Source organism: Bombus huntii, chromosome 8, assembly GCF_024542735.1.
Source record: "Bombus huntii isolate Logan2020A chromosome 8, iyBomHunt1.1, whole genome shotgun sequence".
Taxonomy (NCBI): Eukaryota; Metazoa; Arthropoda; class Insecta; order Hymenoptera; family Apidae; genus Bombus; species Bombus huntii.
Window position 1 is genome coordinate 13,089,842 of NC_066245.1, and position 27,253 is coordinate 13,117,094.

General features: G+C 40.7%; 1 protein-coding gene and 1 pseudogene across 1 annotated transcript in view; both read left to right on the forward strand.

Moving 5' to 3' along the window:
* Nucleotides 1-27,253, forward strand: part of LOC126868409 (uncharacterized) — a 340,260-nt gene that overhangs the window by 268,500 nt on the left and 44,507 nt on the right. The window lies entirely within an intron of this gene.
* On the forward strand, nt 19,027-19,145 carry LOC126869092 (5S ribosomal RNA; annotated as a pseudogene).

Below are 27,253 nucleotides of genomic sequence, written 5' to 3' on the forward strand. Positions count from 1 at the left end.
TGTGGCGGAGAAATTGAGCAAAATAAGAATGAAGGCTGCGGCAGGACCGGATGGTTTCCAGAAGGAACACCTTCTGATCCCTGGCCTGCCTATAATCTTAACGAAATTATATAACATCTTGATTTATTGTTCCTATTTTCCTCCTATATGGAAGGAAAATAGAACAACATTGATTCCCGAAGCAAATAAGCCTAGCAGCCTGGTCGAGAATTGGAGGCCAATAACTATTGGCCCCATTCTCGGCCGCATTTTCTCCTCCATTATTGACGGGAGGATAAGAAGGGGCATTGTGTTGAATCCAAGGCAGAAAGGATTCACCGCCGAGAGCGGTTGTAAAATTAATATAGACCTGTTGAGCGCTGCCTTGGATCATAGTAAGAAAAAGAAAGGCGGGATATTCACAATAGTGGATATCTCAAAAGCCTTCGACACAGTGCCTCATTCGGTAATTGTTCCCTGCCTGAGGAGGAAGGGAGTGCCGACCCCCATTACTGACTTGATCAGTAGCATGTATAAAGAGGGCAAGACAATGATTAAAACTAAAAATAACACGGGGGTCGAGATTACGATCCTCAGAGGAGTTAAGCAGGGCGACCCTTTGTCGCCGCTGCTATTCAATCTGTGCTTGGAGCCACTGCTGGATTTGATCGAGAAGCAAACCAGTGGAATAAATATAAACGAGTCACGAAAGATTCCTGTACTGGCTTTCGCTGACGACGTAGTACTGCTCGGCGCTGATATCGGGGAAGCGCAACGCCAAGTGGATATGCTCAACGAGTATCTGAATGGCTTCGGTGTGACCATCTCAAGGGATAAGAGTCAAATATTTCAAATAGTCGCAGAGAGACGAACTTGGTTCGTCAAAGAGCCAAAAGTAAAACTTGGGAATAACACCATCCCAACAATCGATCCCGACGAGGCCTTCAGGTACTTAGGCGCCAAAATGGGGCCATGGAAGGGCATACACTGTGGCGTAATTGTTCCCGAGCTTCTGAGTGTGGTGAGGAGGGTTAGAAAGCTCTCTCTCAAACCACGCCAGAAGCTCGAATTGATCACAAAATACATCTTTCCCCGATATATTTATAACCTTCTCGTAAACCCGCCGAGCGACTGCGTCCTAAGATTGCTGGACAGCGAAGTCAGGCAGGAAATAAAGGCCATATTCCACCTTACGCCTTCAACTGCCACTGGTTTCTTTTATGCCCCCAAATCCTGGGGCGGTTTAGGGTTGCCAAGATTTGAGCATATCGTCAAACTTGGCACCCTTAAAAGTGCAAGTAAAATGAAAAACTCGATCGACCCAGCGGTCTCCAGCCTGATTGATGAAAAATGCAATGAAAAACTTAAGAAAATGGCCAACTCGCTGAGGATCAATTGGCCAGCCTCCGTAGAGGATATAGAAAGAGCCCGTAAGAGACTTAAAGCAGGACGTACCAAGCAATGGGCCGAACTGAGAAGTCAGGGGCAGGGCGTACCTGACTTCTCGAGAAACAAAACTGGCAACGTGTGGCTTGAGGATTACGAACTGCTCAGGCCATCAAGATTTATAGATGCCCTCAAACTCAGGACCAATACCGTTGGAACAAGAACAGTACTGGCACGTGTCGACAAGAATTTGGACATTAACTGTAGAAAATGTCGAGCCCAGCCCGAGACCCTTGGACATATACTCGGGCTGTGCCAGTACACCAAGGGCCTGAGGATAAAGCGGCATGATGAGGCGAAAATGACCCTTGCCGAAAGTCTACGTACGAAAAACGAAGTTTTTGTTGAACCTACGCTCCGGGTGGGAGGTGATCTTTTCAAACCGGACCTCGTAATCAAAAACGAGGAAAGGGTTCTCGTGGTCGACGTTACCGTCCGTTACGAGAATAAGGATTACCTCTCGCGAGCGGAGAAGGAAAAGGTCCCGTTTACTTATGCAACATCCGACTTTATCCAAGGATTATTTCATCAATTTAAATCTAAATATATCTTCCTCTAGCGTTGACTTGCTAAGAATATTTTTATTTGCATATTGTTTCAAAAAATTTACCAATATTACGTTATTTAAGCACCTATGGACCACATGTAGTTACCATTACTTCGCATAAATCAGTATATACGTTATTTTGAAGTACTATTATATCATGTGTCACTGTATAAATCTTCTGATTTTGCTTCAGCATTTCTGTTGTACAGCCCAAATTGGAAATTGTGGACGAATTTTGGATCTATGTTATTATCGTTTTTGGCTGAACTTTGTTTTAGGGCAAAATCACGAATTAATCACTTTTTTGCGATCTATCAGTTTTCAAAACGGGGAATTCGAAAATCCTAGTTTTAAGTTTTGGGATCCAGTGGTACAGAGTCGCATTTATGTAAAATTTGCGTGGTATTTTACACTTTGTTTTAGCAATAAATTGGATTCTGGATCTTTCAATGAGTACAGTTTATGGAGCCAGTGACTGCGCGTGGATGGTAATCATTTTGACCTATTGAGTCAAACGTGTTTGATTACATGTATTTTGTATACATGTATTTGGTTTTTCATTCTGACGACTCAAGAACACTTGTATACAGCAAACCCGGATTAGTTCGATTACTTTTTGTAAAAAAAAGGCTGTAATATTACTGTTTTTTCATATTCTTTTTTTGTTTTCGGCAAATTGAAGTGTTGCATAAGTAATCTATGAATTGAAATATTTATTCCTTTTTTAAATAAAAAACATTAACATTGCAAGTGCCTGGTCTTATCCGTATGTTCAGGTCAGAGAGTTCTCCCATTACTGGTGACATCCACCTTGAAGAACGGTAAAACCTGTTGCTACTTGATGCGACCGGTACACAGGTGCTGAACATCTTCTTTGGAACATGTACCCACCAATTACTTCGAATTTTCCATTCATCTTAAAAAAGTGGCAAATCCGAAAATTCGGATGTCCACCCTTAGGAACTCGCCTTTCAACATCGTTTCAATCATCGATCTGTAATAGAACTTTATTAGGTAAACTTACTAAAGTATTGTGGCGGCACTTGACAGTAAACTTCCCAACAGTTTACGTCGCGTGACGCACAACACAAAGACCCTATACCTGCGGACAAGATGGTTGCCAGATATCGATACATTCGTACCGAATATTTCCAGCTAGCCTAAGGACCGCTATAAATCTTAGGATTTATTTTAGCTAAGGTCCTCCAAAGAGACAAACAGTCTTTGTTTATCAGTCTCGAAGTCGACCACCTACCACTGGGACACACGAGAAATCTGCTATCTCTCACGTACGATGTTTCCCGCTAGCAACACCCTCTCAAGGGCAGCTAGCATCCTTTTCCAACGACCAACACGAATTAGCCAATAAACATTAACGTACATTTCCCTCACTTTTCGAACCAAAGCTTTTCTCAACGAATCCGATGCCTTCGCATTCTTAGACACATCCCAACGCAGGCTTCCTCCGCAGCAGCGTCGCGACAAAAAAGTCAGTCTATTACAGCGAGTCAACATACAACGATCGTTACACTTACACGGTTCGAGTCGAATAATTACCTAAGCTCTCGACATCTCGTGCAATCATTGCCCGCGCTCGTAGTGCATCTCGAATCATAGCTATCCGAGCTGTAACTTATAACCGCGCATTCGCGAACCAAATATAATCGCGAGTTCTGCGTCAAGTGTACTCATTGACATTACAGTGAATAAACATTTATCGTTGAATAAATCTGAGTTTTCCTTCCGACCCTATCACGACATATCACCTCAGTATTTTTCTACAAGTCTGTGCATGCATCCTCCTTTTTTCCCAGAGCTGTCTTTATGCTCTAAAGAAACTTGGTTACATTAAGTTGAATCTCGAGACAGTTCAGTAAAAGTTCGTGTGAACGATGCATTGCAAGAATATCCTTATTGACGAATCCACCGGTAGTCCCGGAACGAAACGCAAACTCTCTTTTCATCTGATGGCGACAACCTCCGCGAAAATGTATTTAAAGTGTAAAAAATGTTATGAACCGGCTACACGAGAGAAAATGGACACGGATGCGCAAGACAACTGGGATGAAAGGAATCAATGGGCGATGAACTACATCTATGGTAGTATAACAAATGAACAATTAGAATTTGTTGGTGATCAGGACACTGCTTTAAAAATAATGAATAAATTTGATGAAATGTATATGAAGGAATCAACAGCATTGCAAATTTGTATAAAAAGTAGACTTAGACATGATGAGGCTGAAAGACTTTGAAGAATCAAATTCATTTTTCACGGAATTTGAAAAAACGATAAATGAATTAAAGAGTGCTGGTGCAAACGTAAGTGAACGTGAAAAACTTGACTACATGCTGAGAACACTACCAGAATTATAGAGCTATATTGCTGACTTAATCGACTCAGTGATGGAATGTGATCGAACATGTGAATTTTTAAAAAATAAAATTACAATGTGTGAAATGAAATGTATTCACAGCTGAAAAAAAGGGACATAATGTGCCATTGCTGTGGAAAGTACGACCACGCGGTAAGAAATTGTACAAACACGTGCAGAGGCGGAAACAATGGCGGAAAGAACGGAGGAGCGCAATGGCAAGGAGGTGCGTATCAGCCGCAGCAGAATAGAGGTCGCGGCGGACGAGGTTTTGGCTAAAGAGGACGAGGATATGGACAACGAGGACAAACCAGAGGCTGCCAACAATGCTACAACAAGGCAAGTCAACACGACGCAAATTATTCACACAACGAGGGTGTCACAGGTGATATTCGAGCAGCCATATGATAAACCAAAATTCCGGGCGCCTTATCACGTGTGACCGTCCGCTCAGGATCCGTTCTCAGCCGCCTGGGTGGCATTCGGTCATTCTAGCCGTTCTCCGAAATATATGATAAGTACGAGCAAAGCCTTCTCCCACTCCAACGAATAAAAGAATATAAATGCTCCCTTCAAAATTATCCAGTCAGTCTGAAAAAATTCTCAACTAGCCCAAGAATCAAAAGTGTATCATCGCGAACCGAAAATAATACTATACAAATTGAGTAAAAATAAAAGAACTCGACCTCCTGTTCGGAAATTGACAAGTTTCTTGTTTTTATCTTAATTTTTACGCTACAAGGGCTACGACGACCAAGAAATTGGATCTTTCCTAACGAGAGTAGAGCGCGAAAATAGTAAGAATGAAATTACGGTATATACTAGCGATAGGCGAAAAATAGATTGGATATTGGATAGTGGATGTTCAGATCACATTGTAAATGATGACTCCTATTTTGTTGAATACGAAAATTTAAAAAACCCGATAAATGTAAAGGCAGGAGACGGTAGAATTCTAAAAGGAACAAAAGTCGGAAAAATTTTAACTTACTTTGAAGTAAACAAAAGGATGATTAAAATTATAATGTCTAATGTATTTTATATGAAAAAAATGGATAATAACTTGGTCAGCTATGCGAGAGTAACGAATGAAAATAAGATAGTCCCAGGAAATATTTCAAAGATATATAACAAATACAGAAAGTTGATAGGGATCGCATTCAAAGATCATGGTTTATATAAAATAAGTAGTTACTTTGAAAGGCAAGAATCTCACGCTAAAATTGTGGGAAAAATGACAAATACAGAAAATAATTTGAGAAGGTCAGAACCGGAAAGAAAGAAACCTCAAAGATATGGCCAAACGAGCTCATATTACATTTATTTGAATGAAGTTAGCGCAGACAGTCCTCAAACCTATGAAGAAGCTTTAAGTGGAGATGGCAGCAGTTCATGGAAAGAAGCAATGGGACGAGAAATGAACAGTTTAATCAAAAATAAGACCTGGCAATTAGTAGAGAAACCGAAAGACAAAAAAGTATTAGACTTGAAATGGGTATATACGGATAAATCTGATAATCGTAAGAAAGCGCGACTAGTTGTTCGAGGCTTCGAACAAAAGGAAGTACTGGAAGATTTATACTCTCCAGTGGCAAAAATGCAAACGTTCAAGTTATTACTATCTTATTGTTGTCAATATGGTTTGACGATTATGCAAATGGATGTAGAAACAGCATTCCTAAACGGAACTTTAAAATCGGAAGTATTTGTAAAACAACCTATCGGTTACGACGATAAAAGCAGGAAAGTATGTAAATTATCAAAAACGTTATATGGATTGCATGAAAGTTCAAGAGCTTGGTATGAATGTATATGAAAAAATTAGGATTTCAAAGGAGTAAGAGTGATTATTGTCTGTATATGAAGTATGAGAGCGATGATGTTATATATTTAATTCTATTCGTAGACGACTTATTAATATGTGGAGAAAACAAAAGAAAAATCGATGAAATTGAAAACAAATTGACAAACCAATTTGCGATGAAGGACTTGGGTGAAGTAAGGACTTACTTAGGAATAAACATTGAGTACGATAATAAGAAGTGTGAGATGAAATTGGATCAGAGTAGTTATATGGAGTCATTAGCAAGGCAATATAATATAGAAAATAGTAAACTATATTTTACACCAATGGAACAAAACTTAAGTTTAGAACCCGCACAATCAGCCTCAGACGATATAAGATATATAAATCTCATAGAAGCTTTATTAGATATTAGTACTGGAACAAGATTGGACGTTAGCTATAGTGTAAACTATTTAAGTCGATTTCAAAACAGTTACAACGAGACACACTATAAATATGCATTGAGAATTTTGAAATACTTATATTTAACTAGGAAATTAAAATTAACTTATAGAAGAAATTTGAATGCTGAAGTTATTGATTGTTTTATTGATGCTGATTGGGCTGGAGATAAAGTAGATAGAAAATCCACTACGGGATTTATCATAAGATTTTTCGGAAACGCAATTTACTGGAAATCGAGAAAGCAAAGTGGCGTGACAAAATCATCAACAACCGCCGAGTATGTAGCTTTATCGGAAGCTGTGAGCGAAATTAAATTTGTAAGAAAATTGTTGAGAGATTTCAAAATAATGATTGAGACACCAATAAAAATTTACGAAGAGAATTCTGGAACGATTGCGATATCAACATTTGGAAACTTAACAACAAATTTTAAGTACATTGAAGTTCACTTCCATTTTGTGAATGAAAGTTACGAAAATAAAGAGACTGACATTATAGAAGTAGATTCAGAAAATAATGTAGCTGATATTTTAACGAAGGCTCTAGGGAGGAACAAATTTGAAAATTTTAGATTATTTTTAAGAATAGTTTGATTGACTTATAAAAGGAAATGAATATGCAGCACAAAAAATTAAGGAGGTGTAATGAGATATGTATAATTTTCCGTGCTGGACTAGGTTAAAGGCGTAATAGAGATACTTGTATGTGAATATCAGTGTGTGGAAGTGTGTGTGTCCGAAGCGTCTCGAAAACAAAGGAATGTAAACTCTTCAGTCGGTTAAGAGTCGTTTAAGAGTCAGTTAACAGTCGGATATAGAAGAAAGTGCTGAGACGCGTGCAAGTGTGTATCGATGAACATATAAGGAATCGTTCATGAAATAAATATTTCATTATTTTAATATTAATCCTCAGTATAAATTTAGTGTTCCTATAACATTATTTCGGCCTCAAAGATCCACAATTTTCAACAAAAGCACAGAGAGAAAATCAAACGTTTATAACCCATTAAAAAATTATTTATGAATACTTACACTAATTATAAATGAACATAGTTGATTTGAAAATTATGTTAGGTACATTAAGATTGTTCAAATTGAATCTCGCAGTCGATCACTAAAACGAACGAGTGAATTTTTTTATCGTTGTCCAGCAATTCGATCAACAAATTAAAAAGAAAAGCGTGTAATTGGTTGTAAACTAGGCGATGTCATTAGTCCCTAAGTTAAGCTAGATCGATGTTTACAAAAATTATTGACGAAATCACTTGCTATCGTGAATAACATTCAACGCTATAAAATTGAGACTTGAGAACTAATGTTAATTGGGATTAATGTATAATAAAAATAAATATATTGTTAATTTCCAAAAGAGAAGCTGCGATATAACGTTGTGTAAAATCAAAATATGTTAAAGTGGAACTTGTAGTAATCGTATATTCGTGTTTTAAAATTGATATTGCTGGTAAACGTTTTGCACGCAAAGGTGTAGCTCGAAGTTATCCGGATATGTATAATAGTATGGTTTTCCGATGTTCTTGGCGCTGTATTATTGTTACACCACGAGGCTTGCCATAGACCGTATTCCTAACAGCCGCTCGTGGCACTACAGTGTCGCAGACAGATCATCATATAGGACCAGCGAAATATATACAATGTAGCGACAAGCGTGTCACGGCCGGCACACTTCAAATCCGATGGACTGATGAAGGAGATAAATATGTGGCGGCACTCGGCGACAACGCATATCGCCGAAGTGCCTAATGAGCCATCGATATCCCAACGGTCCTTCCGCCGAATGTTCTAGAAGAAGGCGTGCGTGGCAATGGTTGCGGACGCCTAACAAACGCGCGGATAGTGGGGATATTGAGGGACGAAGAAAAAAGAAACAGATCCAATCGAAAGTTAAATTGTAAGAGCTTCAGTCTTGGAAAGACACGGCTGGAGTTCAGAACCAGTAATTAGTGTAAACCAAGTGCAATATCGTAAAGTAATTCGAATTAGAAATCAGTTGAAAATAGAAAAACCGTGTACGTCGTGTTTCTGTGGTTCGTTTACATTTAAGAGTGCCTACGTGACGTAGCACGTAGTTGGTAGTTCTTACATAGGTATGAGGGAAACAATAGACAACGTTAGAAGAAGGACGGTTTCGCTATCCAAGGCGAATCGAAAAGTGTGCGTGTTGCGAGAATCAGTCGTTAGAGGTTTCGAGTCGTCCAAGAGTAGAGTCGTGAGAATTGATAGAGTTGTTAGAGAGAGAGAGTGTGTGTGTTAGATTCGTTGTGACGAGAGTGATCAAATAACTGTAAAGTTATTTGATATAGATACGAGTATTGCATTTAGATCCTACGCGAAAAAAGAAGTTGAAAATATACAATAAAAATTTTTCGTTTGAGGCTTCATTTTCGAGAAAATCGACTTTGAATTTTCGCTCGGTACGCGTGCACTTTATCACGTCTCGTTATAACGAACCTCACAGTAGATTTTTTAAAAAATTAAAAAAAAATTTTTTATTGTATATTTTCGACTTCTTTCTTCGCGTAGAATCACCCCCTTTCCGCTTGTACCACCAGTTACCAACCACCCTGTATTTAAAATGATAAATTAATGTACAGCCTGTATACGTGAATCGTTAGTACAAAGTATAAATTGCAAAATGAAATCGCGGATTAATACTCGTTAATGCTCAAGATACTGTAGATACTGTTAGATACTGTTTCGCGCGACTAACTGATAACTGATTGATAACTGGTTGCTAACTGATAGATCGGTATGTATTGCTCTGCTCGCGATCAAGTCTGTAGTTTCGACCAATCGCGGGGAGGCGCAATCGCGAGGAGAGACGTCAATTCCCGTTACGATTATAGCAATCGACACCACGAATTGATCGATCCCCTGATTTCCTTTGCGATAATAGGGGTGATTCAGTTTGTATAACACTGTGATTCACAGAATTATAAGTTATATATTTCCAACACTTAGATTACACTGTTGAATAGATATAAATAGATAACAACTTATCGCACGAAGATAAGATAGATATGCACGTTAGAGCAGGACTCTTATAATTGAATTTAATGTATTAGTGAACGTAGCACTACAATATATTTAGTAGAGGAGATGGATGTTCGACAATACCGAGAACCGACTTAGATAGTTTGCGTGAATTACGCTCCTCTAGCGTTGTGCTTAGACTTAAACGTTAGGCGTTAGATTTAGACTGACTTGCCGCTCTTATGCTAATACGGAAGAAAGTTCGGTGTGGGTGTGCCCCTTTGCCTGAAGAACGCGGATTCGTTGTTCACACTTTTCGTTAGGAAAAGTGAGAGTAACGATCTGCGGTGTCGATTGGTCATGACCTACGCTAATGCTTGATGGGATGAGTAGGAAGCCTCCTACCATCGTGGTTGGCAGATGACCTTGTTCATGGGAAAAACCAGCTTGTTTTGTTAGATAGCTATTCGGTTTTTCTTAATAGGTGCGTACCCGCTTTTTCCGTGTTTTTAAGTGCGCCTAATAAACCCAAGGACCTCTCTAAAAACCGGATGTGTTTCGAAAATATTTTTAGGCTTAAGAAATTCTTCAGCACAAATGGATTGACTGAAGATACATGTTGACAAAATACAGGGAAGTGAAAGTTATGGTGGGTCCTTAGGTTTATTGAGGGTCGGAATGACGCAGGCCGTTGGCTGTCCGATCGCGAGGGCTGGCGTGCAGATGTTTTAGGCGACGTAGCATCCTCCCTCCGTTGAGAGGGCACCGATCAAATTCTGGCTATGGAGTCAGGTGCGTCGTTGGTGAATTCCTTCGCTCCGTGTGGAAGTTCGTCTGGATCTAGTTGAATGGGTAAGGGGACCAGTCTTTTGACACCACGGTCCAGGATGCTTGTTGCCGTCTGCACGATAGCGGTCCGGATGATTCCATCGACTCCTGGATGGATCTTGATTACGCGGCCCAAAGGCTATTGCATAGATGGCATGTTATCCTCCCTGAGGATTACTACGGTGCCTTCACGAATGTTATGTTTGCCCTTATCATGCTCCCGTAGACTTGTTAGTGTATCACCGATTAGGAAATGACCGGGAGTGAGGACAGGAGGATCTTTCGGATCGGATGATATGGGAGTCAGTGGGCGTGAGTTAAGAATGGCTTCAATTTCAATCACAAGGGTGTTGAGGTGCTCAAAGGTCAAGAGCTCCGTGCCGACGACGCGGATGAGATGGCGTTTGAAAGTTTTCACCGCAGCTTTCCATAAACCGCCAAAATGTGGTGAGTTCGGAGGATTGAAACGCCATTGTATCTGTCGGTCGGCGAGAAAATTCTGTACCCTCTCCTGGTGGTCGTCGGACTGCAATAGGGTCCGGAGTTCTTGCAGCTCGCGGTTAGCCCCGACGAAATTGGTGCCATTGTCGGTAAGGATGGGTGCGCAGTATCCTCGCCGCGAGATGAATTGGCGTAGAGCATCCAGGAACGCGTCGGTGGTTAGATCGCTGACTAACTCTATGTGGACAGCCTTTGTTGCCAGACAAATGAATATGACAGCGTATGTCTTGATTTTACGTCGGTTGCGATCCCTCCTCTCCTTGATGTAGAATGGACCGCAGTAGTCGATTCCGACGTTCGTGAACGGACGCGATTCGGTAATACGCGCCTCTGGTAAATCACCCATCAAGTATTCCACTGGTGGAGGGTTAGCTCTGCAGCAGCGGACGCACCTTCTGAGAGTGCGCCGCACTTGGCGACGGCCGTCGATCGGCCAATAGCGCAGTCTCACCGCGTATAGCGTAGCTTGTGTCCCTGTGTGATGGTTGTTCTGGTGTTCTTGCTCTATAATGTGCTCTGTTACAGTGGATTTCGGCAAAATAAATGGATGTTTTTGGTTGAAGGGTATAGCGGAGTTGGTTAGTCGTCCTCCGACTCGTAGAATCCCCTCTTCGTCGAGGAAGGGATTTAATGGCTGTAGATTTCCTCCAACGTCCTTGCTTCGATTTTTCTGGAGTGTCCGAATTTCAGTCGCGAAATGACTGGATTGTATTATCTTCATTAATCTGTTGTGCGCCGCAGGTAATTCGTCTGTTGTGATATGGGCAGATCGGTGTTGCTTATGTCTCCATCGAAGACACCAAGCGACGATTCTTATTTGTCTTGTCCAGGATGAATATCGGTGGAGGAGTGTGTTGTCGTTGATATTCGTTGTTAGACAGATCGTCCTTTTTTGTTCCAGGATGTCGACCAACGGTGTCGGGCTCCAGATCGGCCAATGGTTTTCGCTCTGCAGGAGCCAACTTGGCCCGTTTTTCCAAATAGACGGACATAGGAATTCCTTGGGCGTCTGACCTCGGGAGATGAGATCCGCTGGGTTATCATCGGTAGGCACATAACGCCAGTCGGTGATGTTGGTCTTGGTCTGTATCTCGGCCACTCGATTCGCCACAAATGTTTTTAAGGTGTGCGGCGAAGACCTGATCCAATGGAGCACGATGGTGGAATCAATCCAGTATACGATCCGCGATATCTTGGTCGTCAGGGCCTGTTGTATTGACGAAATCAGGGAGGTCGGAATAAGTGCCCCGCTTAATTCGAGACGTGATATGGTGAGCGATATGAGCGGCGCTACCCTCGATCGCGCCGTGAGGAGTCGAGTCCAAATATTGTTTTTTTGGTCCGTCGTTCGCATGTATACGCACGCTCCATATGCCCTTTCGCTAGCGTCACAGAATCCGTGTAGTTCAATTTTCGTTACGGATTCTATGATGGGCTTCCGTGGGAATCTTACAGCATTTAGCAACGGCAATTGTGTGTGGTAGCTGATCCATTCTGTATGTAAGTCTGTTGGAAGAGATTCGTCCCAATCTACATTCAATATCCAGACTTGTTGCAAAAGCATTTTTGCTCGGACGATTACCGGAGCGAACAATCCCAGTGGATCATAAATTTGTGCGATGACCGGACTGATTGACCGTTTTGTGACTCGGGAAGTGTCGCTGATCGTCTTGACAGAATATAGAATGAAATCGTCTGCTGAATCTCAAAAGACGCCGAGTGTTTTTAATGTTGAGGACTCGCCGAGATGTAATGTCTTGTTGATGTCTTCCTCTGGTAATCCTCGTAGCAGATCCCGGTCGTTTGATGCCCATTTGCGGATATTTAGGCCCGCTAGCTTGAGTAGTTTCGTTAGGTCATTCCTCACTGATAGGGATTCGTCCTTCGTATCGGCTCCGGTCAACGCATCGTCGACATAGAAGTCTCGCTGCAGGATCTGCGCTGCTATCGGAAATAGAGGTCCCTCGTCTTCTGTCAATTGCTTAAGACATCGAATGGCTAGATGCGGTGCTGCGGATAGACCGAACGTTACGGTGTTGAGTCGGTATGTTTCGATCTCTCCGTTATCGGCGTGCCACAAAATTTTTTGATAAGTACGATCTTCTGGACGTATGATGAATTGCCGATACATTTTTTCGATATCGCCGGTAAGGACATATTGAAATGACCGGAATCTCCAAAAGATGTTTCTCAAGTCCTCTTGTAGTTTCGGGCCAGTATGAAGGGCATCGTTTAAGGAAACTCCAGTGGTGCTTGATGCTGATCCGTCGAATACAACCCAGAGTTTGGTGGTGTCGCTCGACTCCTTGATCACGCCGTGATGTGATAGATAATACCCATGGTCGGTGGACTGATCCGTGTTGATCTTCGTCATGTGACCCAAGTCTAAATATTCTTGGATCAGCGTACTATACGCGGTTTCATACTGGTTATCGCGTTGGAATCGACAATGAAGAGAGACGAGCCTGCTCATTGCAGCGGCCTTCGATGACGCTAGTGAGGAAAGTTTTTCGTTGAATGGTAATGCAACGACGTATCTGCCTTCCTTGGTTCGTCGGACATGGTTTCGGAAATGTTCCTCACATAGTCGTACAGATTCCGAAAGATGAGTAGTGGCCGGTCCCTCGTCGATCTCCCAAAACCGCGCGAGATCCGCTTGCAAAGCCGCTGTGGTTGCGTGGAACGTATTTATCGCGGTTTGGGACGTTGGACTCGCCCCGATAACCCAACCGAACCGTGTTTTTTGCAAACGCAGTTCAGGTTCGTCTGAACTTGTGCTGTGTAAGTGCCTCAACATCTGGTATTCATTGTCCGAAGGAACCGTTGGTATGTTTTATTGTCAGGTACCTCTATGGGTATTTCCTTTAATGAGGGTCATATTATCACACCACACCTTTATTAGACGAAGCGCCCGTCCCATTGACCGCGGCTACGTTGGGCGACAGACTGTCGCCTCGAGCCACAGCTCACTGTCACTAATCGGATTGAATATCTACGATTGTTTAATTACAACTATAGCAGACTCTAGATTACAATGTTAGGGGATTATCCTGAAGTTCCTACGGGGGGGGGGGGGGCTTCGATGTCCTTTCATCTCCGACATATACATATATTACATTCTTTCATAGTTATCCTCTAATGTATTTGACCACATATTCATGTACTTATTTATGTCTATGCACTTATTAATAATTCATACTGTTACGTCAGGCGACACTCTACTTAAACCAGGCCACACATCGCGGGCAAGATGGCAGCCAGATGTCTTCAGGATCCTTACTGCGTCCCTTCAATAGTCTCAAGTACCCTCCATAAATCTTAGAAATTTTCTAGTTGAGATCCTTCAGACCGAACAGATATTCTTTCCCTGAATTGTTTCCTAAAGTTTATGGTCCACCACGGGTTGACACGGGAAAGTTGCCTTTTCTCATGTATGAAGGCCTCCCATTAGCAACTTTATCTCGAGGGCGGTTAACATCCTTCCTCACCCACCACCATAGCAAATAACCAATTAACAACGAAGCCTATTTCCCTCACTCTCTTAGCCAAAATCGTCATCAACAAATCCGATGGTCCCGTGCGCTAGACACACCCGTCCTTAGCTTTCCTCCGCCACATCATCGTCGCCAAACTTCACTGACTTTCCATCTTTCAAACAGTCAACATCCTTTTGATCGGGTTTACACCCGTAGATCAGTTACTTACTTATCTTATACATACGCACCAGCGTAACTATCTTCTTTACAAGTGGTTGGAATAAACTGTGTTTTATAACTTGTTACATCAGTGTCATATTCAAATTAACTACCTCTATTATCCTAACCGAAATAGAGGATCGATCATTTCGTGGCGTCGATTATCCAATCGTAACGGGAATTTACGACTCCCGTTGACGTGCTTTCTTGCGATCGCGTCTCCCCGCGAATGGTCGAAACAATCATTATGACACCAGGTCATCGTCAGGTTAGCGCAACCTCAGGCATCAAGACCTCTTTCGCATGACAAAGCCATCATCAGATTTATCATTACCTCGTGGAAGTAAGTACCTTGTCTTATCAATAATTAATCATCAAATAAATGAGTAGGTAAGCAATTTAATCCATTTCACTAAAACTCATACATTACAGACATCCGATCCTCCATCGCATGACCCTAGGCAGTCATCAATAATCACAACATCCTAAGGTACGCTCTTCCCTTATTAATAGCTCTTTATTAGGTAAATAAATAAATAGATAAGTCGAGAGACCGAGAGGCACCTAAAACCTGTGGAGCCTCTTAATGAGGCTCCATTCTTCCGAGGTACCCCCTCGTAGGGAGTTATAATTTCTTAAAACTGACAATAGTCAATATTCAATATGTACAATTCCATTATAATAAATAAACACAAATTAAATTAAACAGCATATAAATAAATACAGAAATAAATAAATAATTTAATAAGTTAGGTTGAAAACAATTTTAACCATCTAAAAATATGTTGCCAATTTCAATGAAGCTCCTAAGCACGTGTATTACTATTGTCTTAATTTTATTGTTATTTAATCCCAGTTCGTATGAACTTTCCTTGGTTTTTATAGTAACAGTCCATCTACTACCAAGCATTACTGGTATTATTCGTCCTTCTTTCGAGCCATATATTGATTTAAGGTGTTCCAAACATGGGAGGTATTTGTCAACCTTTTCTTTGTACGGTTTCAGGAGGTAATCTGTATTCTCGTAGCGGACTGTAACACCGACCACGTAAAGCCGTTGCTCGTTTTTGACTACGAGATCCGGCTTGTAACGATTACCCCTCATCATTATTGTTGGCTCAACAAATACCTCATCTCGCTCTCTTAGTTTATTGGCTACAAAGTTTTTAACTTCATCGTGCCTTTTAATGCGAAGGCCCTTTGTGAACTGGCATAACCATAGCACATGCCCCAAGGTTTCCGGTTGGGCATGGCACCTTCTACACGTTACATCGATATTTTTGTTTGCCCGGGCTAAGGTGGTTTCGGGGCCAATGGTGTTCGTTCTCAAACGCAAGGCATCGATCAAGCGGGATGGCTTTAGCGAATGGTACTCCCTAAGCCACACGTTGCTCACTTTTTCTTTTACAATGTCAGCGACACCTTGGCCCGGACTTTTTAATCCTGCCCACTCCTTAATGTGCTCTTCTTTTAACCTTCTCTTTGCCTTCTCCACATCTTCCAAGCTGGCTGGCCAATTTATTCTCAGGGACTTAGCAATTTTCTTTAATTTTGTCTCCTCGTCGTCTCCAATTAAACTTGCCACTGCTGGATCTATTGAGCTTTTGATTTTTAAAGCGCTCCTTAGGGTACCGAGCTTCACAATATGTTCGAATCTCGGTAGCCCTAATCCCCCACAGTTCTTTGGGGCGTAGAAAAATCCAGTGGGAGTAGATGGTAACAGGTGCAGTATCGTTTTTATTTCTTGCCTGACCTGGTTATCCATAAGCTTTAAAACACCTTCACTCGGGGGATTTATCAGCAGATAATATATATATAGCGAGGGAAAATATATTTGGTCAATAATTCTATCTTCTGGCATGGCTCCCTTACTCTTCACACCATGCTCAGAATCTCGGGCATTATAATGCCACAATGGATGCCTTTCCAAGGCCCTATCTTAGCGCCAAATACCTCAAGACTTGGTCTAGATCTATACCCGGTATCCTTTCTTTGTCAACTTTAATTGCCTGGTCTTTAATAAACCAGGTATCCTTCTTGGTTATCACCTGGAATGTTTAATTTTTATGGGCTGATATATTCATGCCAAGCCTCTCCAGGTATCTGTGAAGCTCGTCCATCTGGCTTTGTGCCTCCCTTTCATCTTCCCCAAGCAAGTCGATATCATCTGCGAAGGCCAGTACCGAGACTTTGTTTGCTTCATTAATATTGATGCCACAGGTATTTTTCTCAATTGTTTCAAGCAGCGGCTCAAGACATAGATTAAAAAGCAGTGGCGACAAAGGATCGTCCTGCTTAACTTCTCTGAGAATTTCTACTTCGACCCCTATAGTATTATTAGTTTTTGTAGTCATCTTACATCCATTATACATTTTGCTTATTAATTCCATTATGGGAGTTGGAACGCCTTTTCTAGCCAGACACGGTTTTATTGCAGAATGGGGTATAGTATCGAAGGCTTTCGAAATATCCACTATTGTGTACACTCCCCTCGATTTCTTTTGTTATAATTCAGAGCCGCATTAAGCAATTCAATATTTATCTTACATCCACTCTCTGATGTATATCCTTTTTGTCTCGAGCTCTGGTCTACGGGTGTAAGACGGGGTCGTCTTAGCCGTCTATCGAGGATTGATGAGAAAATTCGGCCCAAACTTGGGCCGATCGTAATTGGTCGCCAGTTCTCGACCATATTTCCATCTTTAGTGGCTCTAGGTATTAAAGTTGTCCTATTTTCCTTCCATGCGGTCGGAAAATAGGAACTATACCATAATATATTAAATAAGTTAGCCAAAATTGCAGGCAGGCCAGGCATTAACAACTTTTCTTTTAACAATCCGTCTGGCTCTGCCGCTGTCTTGCTCCTCATTCCTTTAATTTTTCCCTCAATCTGTTCGATGGTAACGGGCATAAAATAGTTGTTCAAAAACAGTTCTGAAGCTCTCTGCAGTTCTGAAGGCAGTTCCAAATTTGTGGGCCCAGTTCTTCCCCACAGAGCTTCATATAACTGTTTTATATCCACCGTATCTGGCGGCTTTCTGGTTGATTCCAGATAAGCCAAATCATCGTTAATTATGGCATCAGCCAACTTTCTGGGGCACTCATAAAAGATCTCCTGGCAACGTGCGTAGGAGTACCTCTTTCTTCTATTTTTATTAGTCCTTTTTCCACCACCCTGTCTATGGTTCTTCCCCTTTTGTTTCTCTAAGGGCTTGTTCTTTTTACTACTCTTATTTTTAAGAGCTCCATATAAAATTGTATAAACGTATCCATGACTTGCTTAATCAATTCCGACTTATTGTCTCTCCCCTTGTCCCAAATCTCTGTCAGCCGAGTATAAGCATCCCTTAAAACAGGGGGCACCTCGGCTTGTCTTTCGATTTCTTTAGCGAGGCATTGCCTCCACTCGTGAACCGTTTCTTCGCTATTAACGCTTATTTCTTGGCGCGTAGACGCCATGGACGGGTCAACGAGATCGCACCCGTCCTCTGTCATTGAGGCTTTCTCCGGAAGGTCCCCTTCGACATTAGCAATCTTTAGCGTTTCTCTCTTATTTCTAATTTGTTTCGCTGTTTTAGTTGTCAAAATTTTGCTCATTTCAACATCGGGGTATTTGTGAATTCTATAAATTACATCCAGCTCCTTCAGGAGGGCAATCTCATCTGCTTTCCATAGTCTACCACTTGCCTCATTGATAGGGGGTCCGTTCCACTACTATTTATTTTTCCCACAGCAGGGTGCCCGCGTCGTTCATTGGTCGAAAGAGCTCTTTGGAATCCCAAGCTCCTGGGGCAAGCGTCACATTTGAATTGACCCTCACCATGTTCCGTGCGGTCCCTACATTTACGAATATGACACTGTGCACCATGGAGCTTAGGGAAACTTTTGTCACATTTGATACAGCCCCATTGAATTGGGGTCTGTACATGGTTTTCATTAAGATGCCTGTCCAGATCTTGCAGCGTCATAAAAAGTAGGTGTATTTCCCTCTTTTCACACCGGACAGGCAACTTTATCCCGCATTAATGGAACTAAAATTCTGAAGTAACTCATGTCCAGGGATGTTGCCAGTTCGTCGTCTGTGGTCCCCTACAAAGCACGGAAAAACAACCAAGAATGCGCAAGAATCGGATTCTATTTCGGAAGAAGACCTCTACGAATTGTTTCGATAAAGATAAACGAAACCCCGAGCACTCCAATCGCAAGAATAGTCTCCCCAGACATGAGAACTAAAACTAATTTGCTATTAGACTCCGGATCAGAAATAAATATCATTAAAAATCCTGCCTTGCCGATTCAGCGATCATCAACGAGCAAGAATCAATCGAAGTTCGAGGAATTACGGCAGCGAGTCTGGTCACCCTAGGGCAGACAGTAATACAGGTTGCGGACCATCCAATTATTTTTCATGTGTGCCAACGCCCTGGCCGCGCTAATTGCACTCGTTCCCGTCAGATCACGAAAGTTAAGCAGCGCCGAGCACGGATAGCGCTTGGATGGGTGATCGCCTGGGAACTCCGTGTAGCGTTGGCGAAGTGCGCTGGGCCCGCCGCGCCCCCCGTGGCGTTCGGGCTTGGGCGCTGGCGTCTCAGCGCCTCGGGGCCGCCAAGCAGTCCGGTAGGGGAACTGGGCTGCCTGGCACGGCGCCTCCAGCGACGAGACGCGGCGTGACAATGGTCACACACCGCTCCATCAGCGGTGGTATTAGGCGCGCGGGGTGGCCCCGTTGCGACGCTCACACCGGTTCCCGGGCCTCTCTCGATCGCAACCGGGACGGTTATCGTGGAGGTTTTAGTCGGTTGGAGTCCGACACTACCACGCCGCTTTCCCCAGAAGCGGTCTGGCGTCCGTGCGGATTTCCTCCACGTAAAATATAAAAAAAAAAGTTATTTTTCATGTAGTTGATGACTCATTGCTGATCGATCAAGACGGAATCTTAGGATCCGAATTTTTCACAGGATGCAAGGCTCGTTTGGTTTACGAGCGAAAGAATATCAAGTGGGGAAATATTTATATTCCCTTCGATACAAGAGAAAAGGTAATCGTGCCAAAATGAAGTTCGGTACCGTGTACTATCAACATTGCAATTCCGGAGGTAAACGAGGGATTTATTCCAGAAATCGAGCCAATTAAGGGAGTCTTTGATATTGCAGTTGTGAGGAACCATCAGAGGCGAGGTTATATGAGAATAATAAATACCACACCTACAATGGTAGTTCAAGAATTTGAAAATCTCACCTCGCTCCCTAGCATGACCTGCAATGCGATTTCAAAATCAAAAGAAAGTAGAGTTGACAAAATAATTGAATTATTACGACTCGAACACTTGAACAAAGAGAAGAGAAGAAACGTCGGAAAATTAATTCGGAAGAATCAAGATAGATTTCATATCCCAGAAGACACGCTGAAAGGAACTGAAGATCTAGAGCATCGAATAATTACAATGCATTATATACCAATTAATATCAAAGAGTATCGTCACTCACCTGCACATCGAGAGGAGATAAATCGTCAAGTTCAAGAATTACTGGCCACTGATGTCGTAGATCCATCGACTTCTCCGTACAATTCGCGAGGAACAAACGTTGGAGATTAGTTATTAATTATAGAAAGCTTAATGATAAAACGATCGGCGATGCTTATCCGCTCCCAACATCATAGAAATATCGGATCAATTAGGAAGTGCGAAATATTTATTCACGTTTGACTTGGTATCAGGCTTCTACCAGATCCGAATGACCCAGGAGAATGCCCACAAAACGGCATTTTCAACACTGTACGGACGCTTTCAATTCAAGAGAATGTCCCTTGGATTAAAAAACGCCCCAACAACGTTTCAACTCTTAATGAACTCAGTGCTATCAGGATTGCAAGAAGTAGAATTATTCATTTATCTGGACGACATAAATCGAGAAAATACGTTCAACAATTTTATAGCAGCATTAATGACAAAACCTATTCTACAATATGCGGATTTTTGCAAACCCTTCAACCTCACGCCAGACGCATCGGGATACGCAATAGGCGGAATTCAAAGATGTATCGTGAACCTTGGTAGGCGATTTCGAGTGGTAGAGATTAAAGTTACGTAATTAATCTCAAATTATGAAATATTCCGCGTGGGTTACTTTGATGGTTAAATATTGTTAATAAAAATAAAGTATTTAATACCAACCTTTAGAGAAATAATATATAAATTATAAATAAAAAATAATTAATAAGAAGTTCTAGAAATAAAATATAATTCAAGAAATATAATCAAGAATATCAGAAATATGATTAATATCGGAACGTACATATTGATAATATCGATAATCGAAAATTCAACTGTCAGTACCTATATCGGTATAACTATACTAGTATTAGCATTCGGCCACAGTTTCCATTTTACGTCTAGTTTCTGCAAATGTATAGCAAATATCACAGTTCAGCTCGTTAGGGTCTGTTTGAGGGACCGATAACAACGTTTACGAAACGAAGGTAGCTCGATAGAAAACATATAAGCGTATCGCCGAAATCAATACCTTCTGCTAACCAATTCGATAGTCACTTTGATGAAAGACTATCCGGAACGTCATTCTTCTATTTCGATGATAAAATTGAAGGAAACGTGAGAATAAAACAGTCATGCTATAATATGTCAAAAACAACGAAGCTTTATCAGCTTAACTAAGCTTATCACAATTGAGAACGTTGCCTGGTTCTTATTTGCCAAATTAACAATTGTAAGTGACTGATGTTGTTTCGAATAACGAAACGGATTAAAGAAAGAAGCTTGTCTAATATTTGTATTGAAATCTCAAAATGCAAACTCAATTCGATGCAAACTTTGCGCTAACAATAAGATAATTTCATAAAAATTTCAATATTTAAAGATTTCACAGATATTGCAAAATTTATACAACTAATTGTGGGATTCTTTTAAGGGTAAATATATGTCGGAGATACGAGGACACCGGTGCCTTCCCTCGGAAACCTCGGGAAAATCCATAAAACATTGTAATTAAAATCTACAGTTGTAACTAAACGATTTGCCGTCATTCTAACCAATTGTATTTGTTTGAGACTTGTGACAATGAGCTTGGGCTCAAGGTGACAATTAGTCGCCGAACGTGGCCGCGGTCAACGGGACGAACTCTCCATCTAACAAAGGCATTGAGTAATCCTATAGCTCTCCTTAAAAGAAAGATTTGTAGCGGCACGTGGCAGTAAACATTCCAACGGTTTCTGTCCCGTAGCTCGCCACACGCAGATCCTATTCTCCGGGCAGGATGTTTACCAGATGCCGACGCGTCTCCGCAGTACGTGATCGGCTAGCCCGAGGACCGTCATAAACACTAATATCTAGTTACATAAAATCCTTCAACAGATACACAGTCTTTGTCCCAGTTACGGGAAGACAGGAGAGACATATTTTTCCACGAACGACGTCTCCCACTAGCAACCCTCCCTCAAGGGCGGCTAGCATCCTTTTCTAACTACCGATATGGAGATTGGCCAATTAGCAGCAACGTCAATTTCCCTTACTTTCCGAACGTAGGATGTCCCCGACGAATCCGATGATCTCGTGTCCTTAGACACATCCCGTCATAGTTTTCCTCTGGGGTATCACCGGGACGGAAAATCATTCTCTCTTGCTGTCTCATCGACAAAAAAAAGGATTAACTCCTTACGGTCAGCGAATATTAACACAGAATCCGACTTAGATTTTTGCGAGTGCGTACGACTACCGTCCCGTTGTCCGCGGATTCGTTATTGAACCTAGGATCATTGTCATTAGTCTCTCGAGTATCTAATCACCACGGTTACTTGTCCGGTTCTATAATAATCGTATTTGCACTAGCCAATGTCTTCTCTATTGCATAACGACGACGTGTAATGCAAACGAAGATTCGCTTTACGCCCCTAACCCTAATTCTAATGTAAACCCGACATATATAATAGCCAATATAAGCCAAATAAGTTTCTTTTACATCAATACTGTTTCACCGGGAAGAATAAAAATTGTGAGAATTTTCCTAGGTCATTTTATGACACGCACGTCCAAAGACATGAGGCTACTTTTAAGCCAAGATCTTGCCATTCAAAATAATTTTTTTCGACAATCGAACAGTTATTTGCAATGCCGTTTTGAGATATTCAAAGTTAGAATTACTTTTTGTTTATAGAATCGCGATATTCATGAAAATACTGTAAAAACCGATGCTACACAAACTTCATTTTTAATATAGAATAAAATAACACTGAAAAAAACGATTATTTTATTTCCATTAAAAGCGGACAATGCTTTAAAAAAGTGATATTGGGCGCTCTTTTTCCAAATATCGAGTTTTCCCATTACATTATAATGATTACAGCAATGAAAATAATTACGTACGGTTACTCTCATTAATATTCCGTCATGCCTTAAAACCGAATAACTTTTTTAAAATTACGGTAACGACATACTTTCATTATCGATATAACTATTATGTACTTGAACTGAGGTGATCGCCCAAGTAACTGCGATTGCGTATGCTCGCTTCTATTAACGAAAAACGACGCGGCGTCTCCACCCATTCTCGTCCGGTTAGTTTGTGTTTTAACCCGTTACATCCATCTCTTTCATGGGCCAAAAAAAGAACTAATACTACTACTACTACAAATACTAAAAGCGAGCATAGTGACAAAGTAGTAACAAGTATGACGTCCCATGCCCCGGATGATCCAGAGGATGAGGAGTCATTGGTAGTTGTCCTCTTCTATGGCAGTTTGCCGGGTCTCTTCGGCTCATAGCCTCCTCTTCCTTCGGGCGCAATGCCCGCTGAAACTTACATCTAAGCTCGAGACTTTCTAAATAGCAAACCAAAAAATAAAGTACAAAGGTGAAATAAAAAGAGAAATCGCGGAAGCTGATTCAAGTACACATGGATGAACAACGATCATATAGCGATCGCTATTTGTTCGCACGTGCATGCTCGAGCAATATTAACGTTCGTTTCGAAAACCACTCGCGATCACGATCGCAAAATTCGAAAAATCGACGGGCAAAGCCAGAGACGATGATATGTTTCATTCGTACCAGTTTTATAGGTCCACTTCCACGCTTCTCGCACATAACACCCGGGCGCAAGAGCTTACACTACAGAGAACGTCCCGGGACGCCTCCGACACCCGAGCTTAACACACAGCATGCACACTCTAAGGTACGTACCATTTTCCTGCAATCGACTGACGAAGGCTAGTGACCATTGCGTAGAACGCTATAAAACACGTCTGAGAAAATGATATCGTTAAAATAAATGTAAGTAAACTTGGAATTATAATTGTAATTGATGGCAATATTAAAAGCGTGGTTACACTTAATCGTGTGGATGATATTATCAGGAATCGTGATTGTATCGAGACGTAAATTGAATCGATATATGTCTCGATATTTTTAATATTTGAAGTTGTAACGAATGAGGAAAAGCGACGCAATTCCACGGCATAACAACACACACACACACACACACACACACAGTGTGGAAAATACGTCGTGGACGATACACTAACACATAGTCAGTGGCTGAGAAATTATTACATTAAATGTGATCATCGTGCCCAATGTCTTTCTGCCTTTCAGGTAGCACCTGGGCTAGTGAATCAGGTCCTAACAATGGGCACGGAAAGGATTAAACTCGAAAATCCTGATCTGAAAAGATGATTAGTTTGTGTAATTTTTATTTAACGGACTAACATTCTTTGATTTTATATTTTACTACTTCGATTCTGATTAACTCTACTTTATTCATTTAATAGTAACTAAGTAACTCTACTTTATTAATTTAATAAACCAGAACAAAATTTTAATATTGCGAAGAAGGTAGCGAAAAAGACTGAGACTCGATCAAATGGAATAACTGACTCTTAATACATTACTAAGAAAGAAATAATCTCAGATAATCTCTTTATCAAAGCACATAATCGAAAATGCAGAAGCAGTGTTCAAAATTATTGCTTCGATTAACTGATATTTTAAATTCTAGGAGAAGTGAAATAAACGAACGCGACTTATCCCCTTAACCTACGATTTACGTTCGAGAATGCCCGTAATATTTACGTTTGGTCCGATCATCGTACTACGGGCTATGCCCGTAATATTTACGTTTGGTTCGATCATCGTACTACGGGCTATGCCCGTAGTTGTAGGTTAAGGAGTTAATATTGTCAGGATCAATTCATTGCTAAAGATCAAGTATATTTATGTTATACAGGAATATTTGTGTAGATATTTGCCATTTGCAAATATTCATACGGAATATTAACATGCATATTTATAAATAACACGAATATATTCTCAAGTGTATATGTTTAACTTAATTGTTAAAAAACTAATTATTATAATCGCGCTGTGCAAGAAGACCTATCCTAAACTAATAAATTTGAAAAAAAAGAGCGTTACTACTCACGGGTATAAAAGATACCCGCGTTCACTATGCTTGCAAAGAATTCTACGTAATACAACCAGTCACCCGTGCCGATTCGGACCTTTTATCCTACGACATAATTGAGTGACCAGAAGAACAGAAATGCATGCGACTCACCGTTCGAAGCGGAGAAACAGAGGACGTTACCATCGATACTGCGCTATCCCAGCGAATGTTGTCAGGAAGATTAATATCAGTCAGGAACCGTTAAAAGGCCAATGGTAAAAATGGAGGTTGCGAAAAATCTGTTACGAAACAAAACACGACAAGCAATCGCTGACTATTTGAAAAGTTGGAGATAATGAAAAATGAAGGTTTATTAACTTTAGTAACTTTAGCAATAATAAAGATTGAAATTCTAATAAAATTTGATAAGTATAAAAACTGAAACTCTAATATGAATGTGTAAAATCTAAAATAATCTGTAGTATGTTAGTCATTTGTTTTATAATTCGGTATTAAGACTTCAACATTTATTTTATATTAATGAAAGAATAACCTCAGAAAATGCTATGCTCCCAAATTTTCAATCAAATCGTTTTTCTTCATTGATAGTGATCAAAGAAAAATATATAGAACAGACATAATTGAAGTATGACATGTAAAAATACTTACATTCTTGGCTTTCGAGCCACTGTTAGAACACTCCTGAAGAAGATGAAGAAGTTGAAGCAGTGATATGTCTATAACAAAACATAAGATATTAAAATCGGTAATACATAATAACAAACTTGAAACTCTGGCAACAATAAAGACTAAACTCTAATAAATATGTAAATTGGAACTCTAATATAAAAGTTTGAGAACAAAATATTCAGTGATTTTTTATGCGTATCAGACAGTCTTATTGTACTTTAATGTTAAGACTTTATTTCAATTAAATAGGGCATTTACAGTTTTCTAAATTATCAATCATTTTTATTGTATAATTAACAGTAACTCAAACAAAATATAATAAAAAGAACAAATTGTAAAGCTACTTACATTCTTGAGCTCCTGCAGAAGCTTTGCCCTCTTGAGAGATGCACTGATTCTAATACAGAAAAAGAATATTCAAAACAATATTAAATAGGATCACATTACCGCGACCGTTAAAATTATAATCGGCGAACAAGAACTCTAACGTCGCGTACAAAATTATTTGATAAAATTTTATTACTTTCGCGTGTGCTTATTTAATTGGATTAAATTATTGGAGCAATAAAAGACCGACGCCGCCAATACGTTACAATACGTTGCAAACCCGACGCAACGCGATTCATGTTATCGGTACGAAATAAGACGACTAAATGACTCCTTGTACCTTAGTTTCGCCGAGTAACTTGCAAAGTGGCGGGGGTAGGGGGGACACATGAACCGATGGCACAAGCAGCTACGCAGTTAACGATTCTACGTAGTTACAGATTAACGATCTAGACAAAGAAATGTATACATCAACAAATATATTCATCTTCTACGAAGCACTTCCTTTCGGATTAAACAGCACGAAGCGTACCCTACGTCGATATTTACAAACGTCGTACAATAATACGTAGCCCTACTGGCAACACCATAGACACATTTGTTTAACTTTTTTTTTATTTAAAATTTCACATTCATAATTTGTCCAATTTGGACATTTGGTAGAATTTTTTATCTGTTTGATTATCATGTGGGTGGCTACCCCCAATGGGGTACCATCTTCGTGTTTGTTAAGATATATCCTTTGTGAGATCTGCTGGGTGTTTCCTTTTTAGTCTTCTTTCTATGGTTGTGTTGATCGTTTCCGCTGCCAGCCGGTTCGGGTACGTTGCTATTCTTTCTCTGTACCTTCTTGCGAATCTGCTAATTTCTTCCTTGACCGTTGGTATTCCAAGGTCTTTCCGTATGTCCTCGTTTCTAACGTGCCATGGGGCGTTTACAATTGATCTAAGAATTTTAGCTTGGATTGTCTCTATTTTGCTTATATGGCTCATTGCTGCTGTTCTCCAAAGTGGTATTCCGTACGTCCAAATTGGTTTTGTGATCGTTTTGTACATTTTTAGTTTGTTTTCTATGCTTAGTTTGGATTTTCGACTTGTTAACTAATTGTATTTTGTCTTTATTATAGATTTAATATGCTGTTTCCATGTGGATCGTGTATCTAAGTGGAGTCCTAGGTATTTGACTTGCCTTGTTTGTATTATGTGCGTGCCGTTCAGTATAATATTTGGA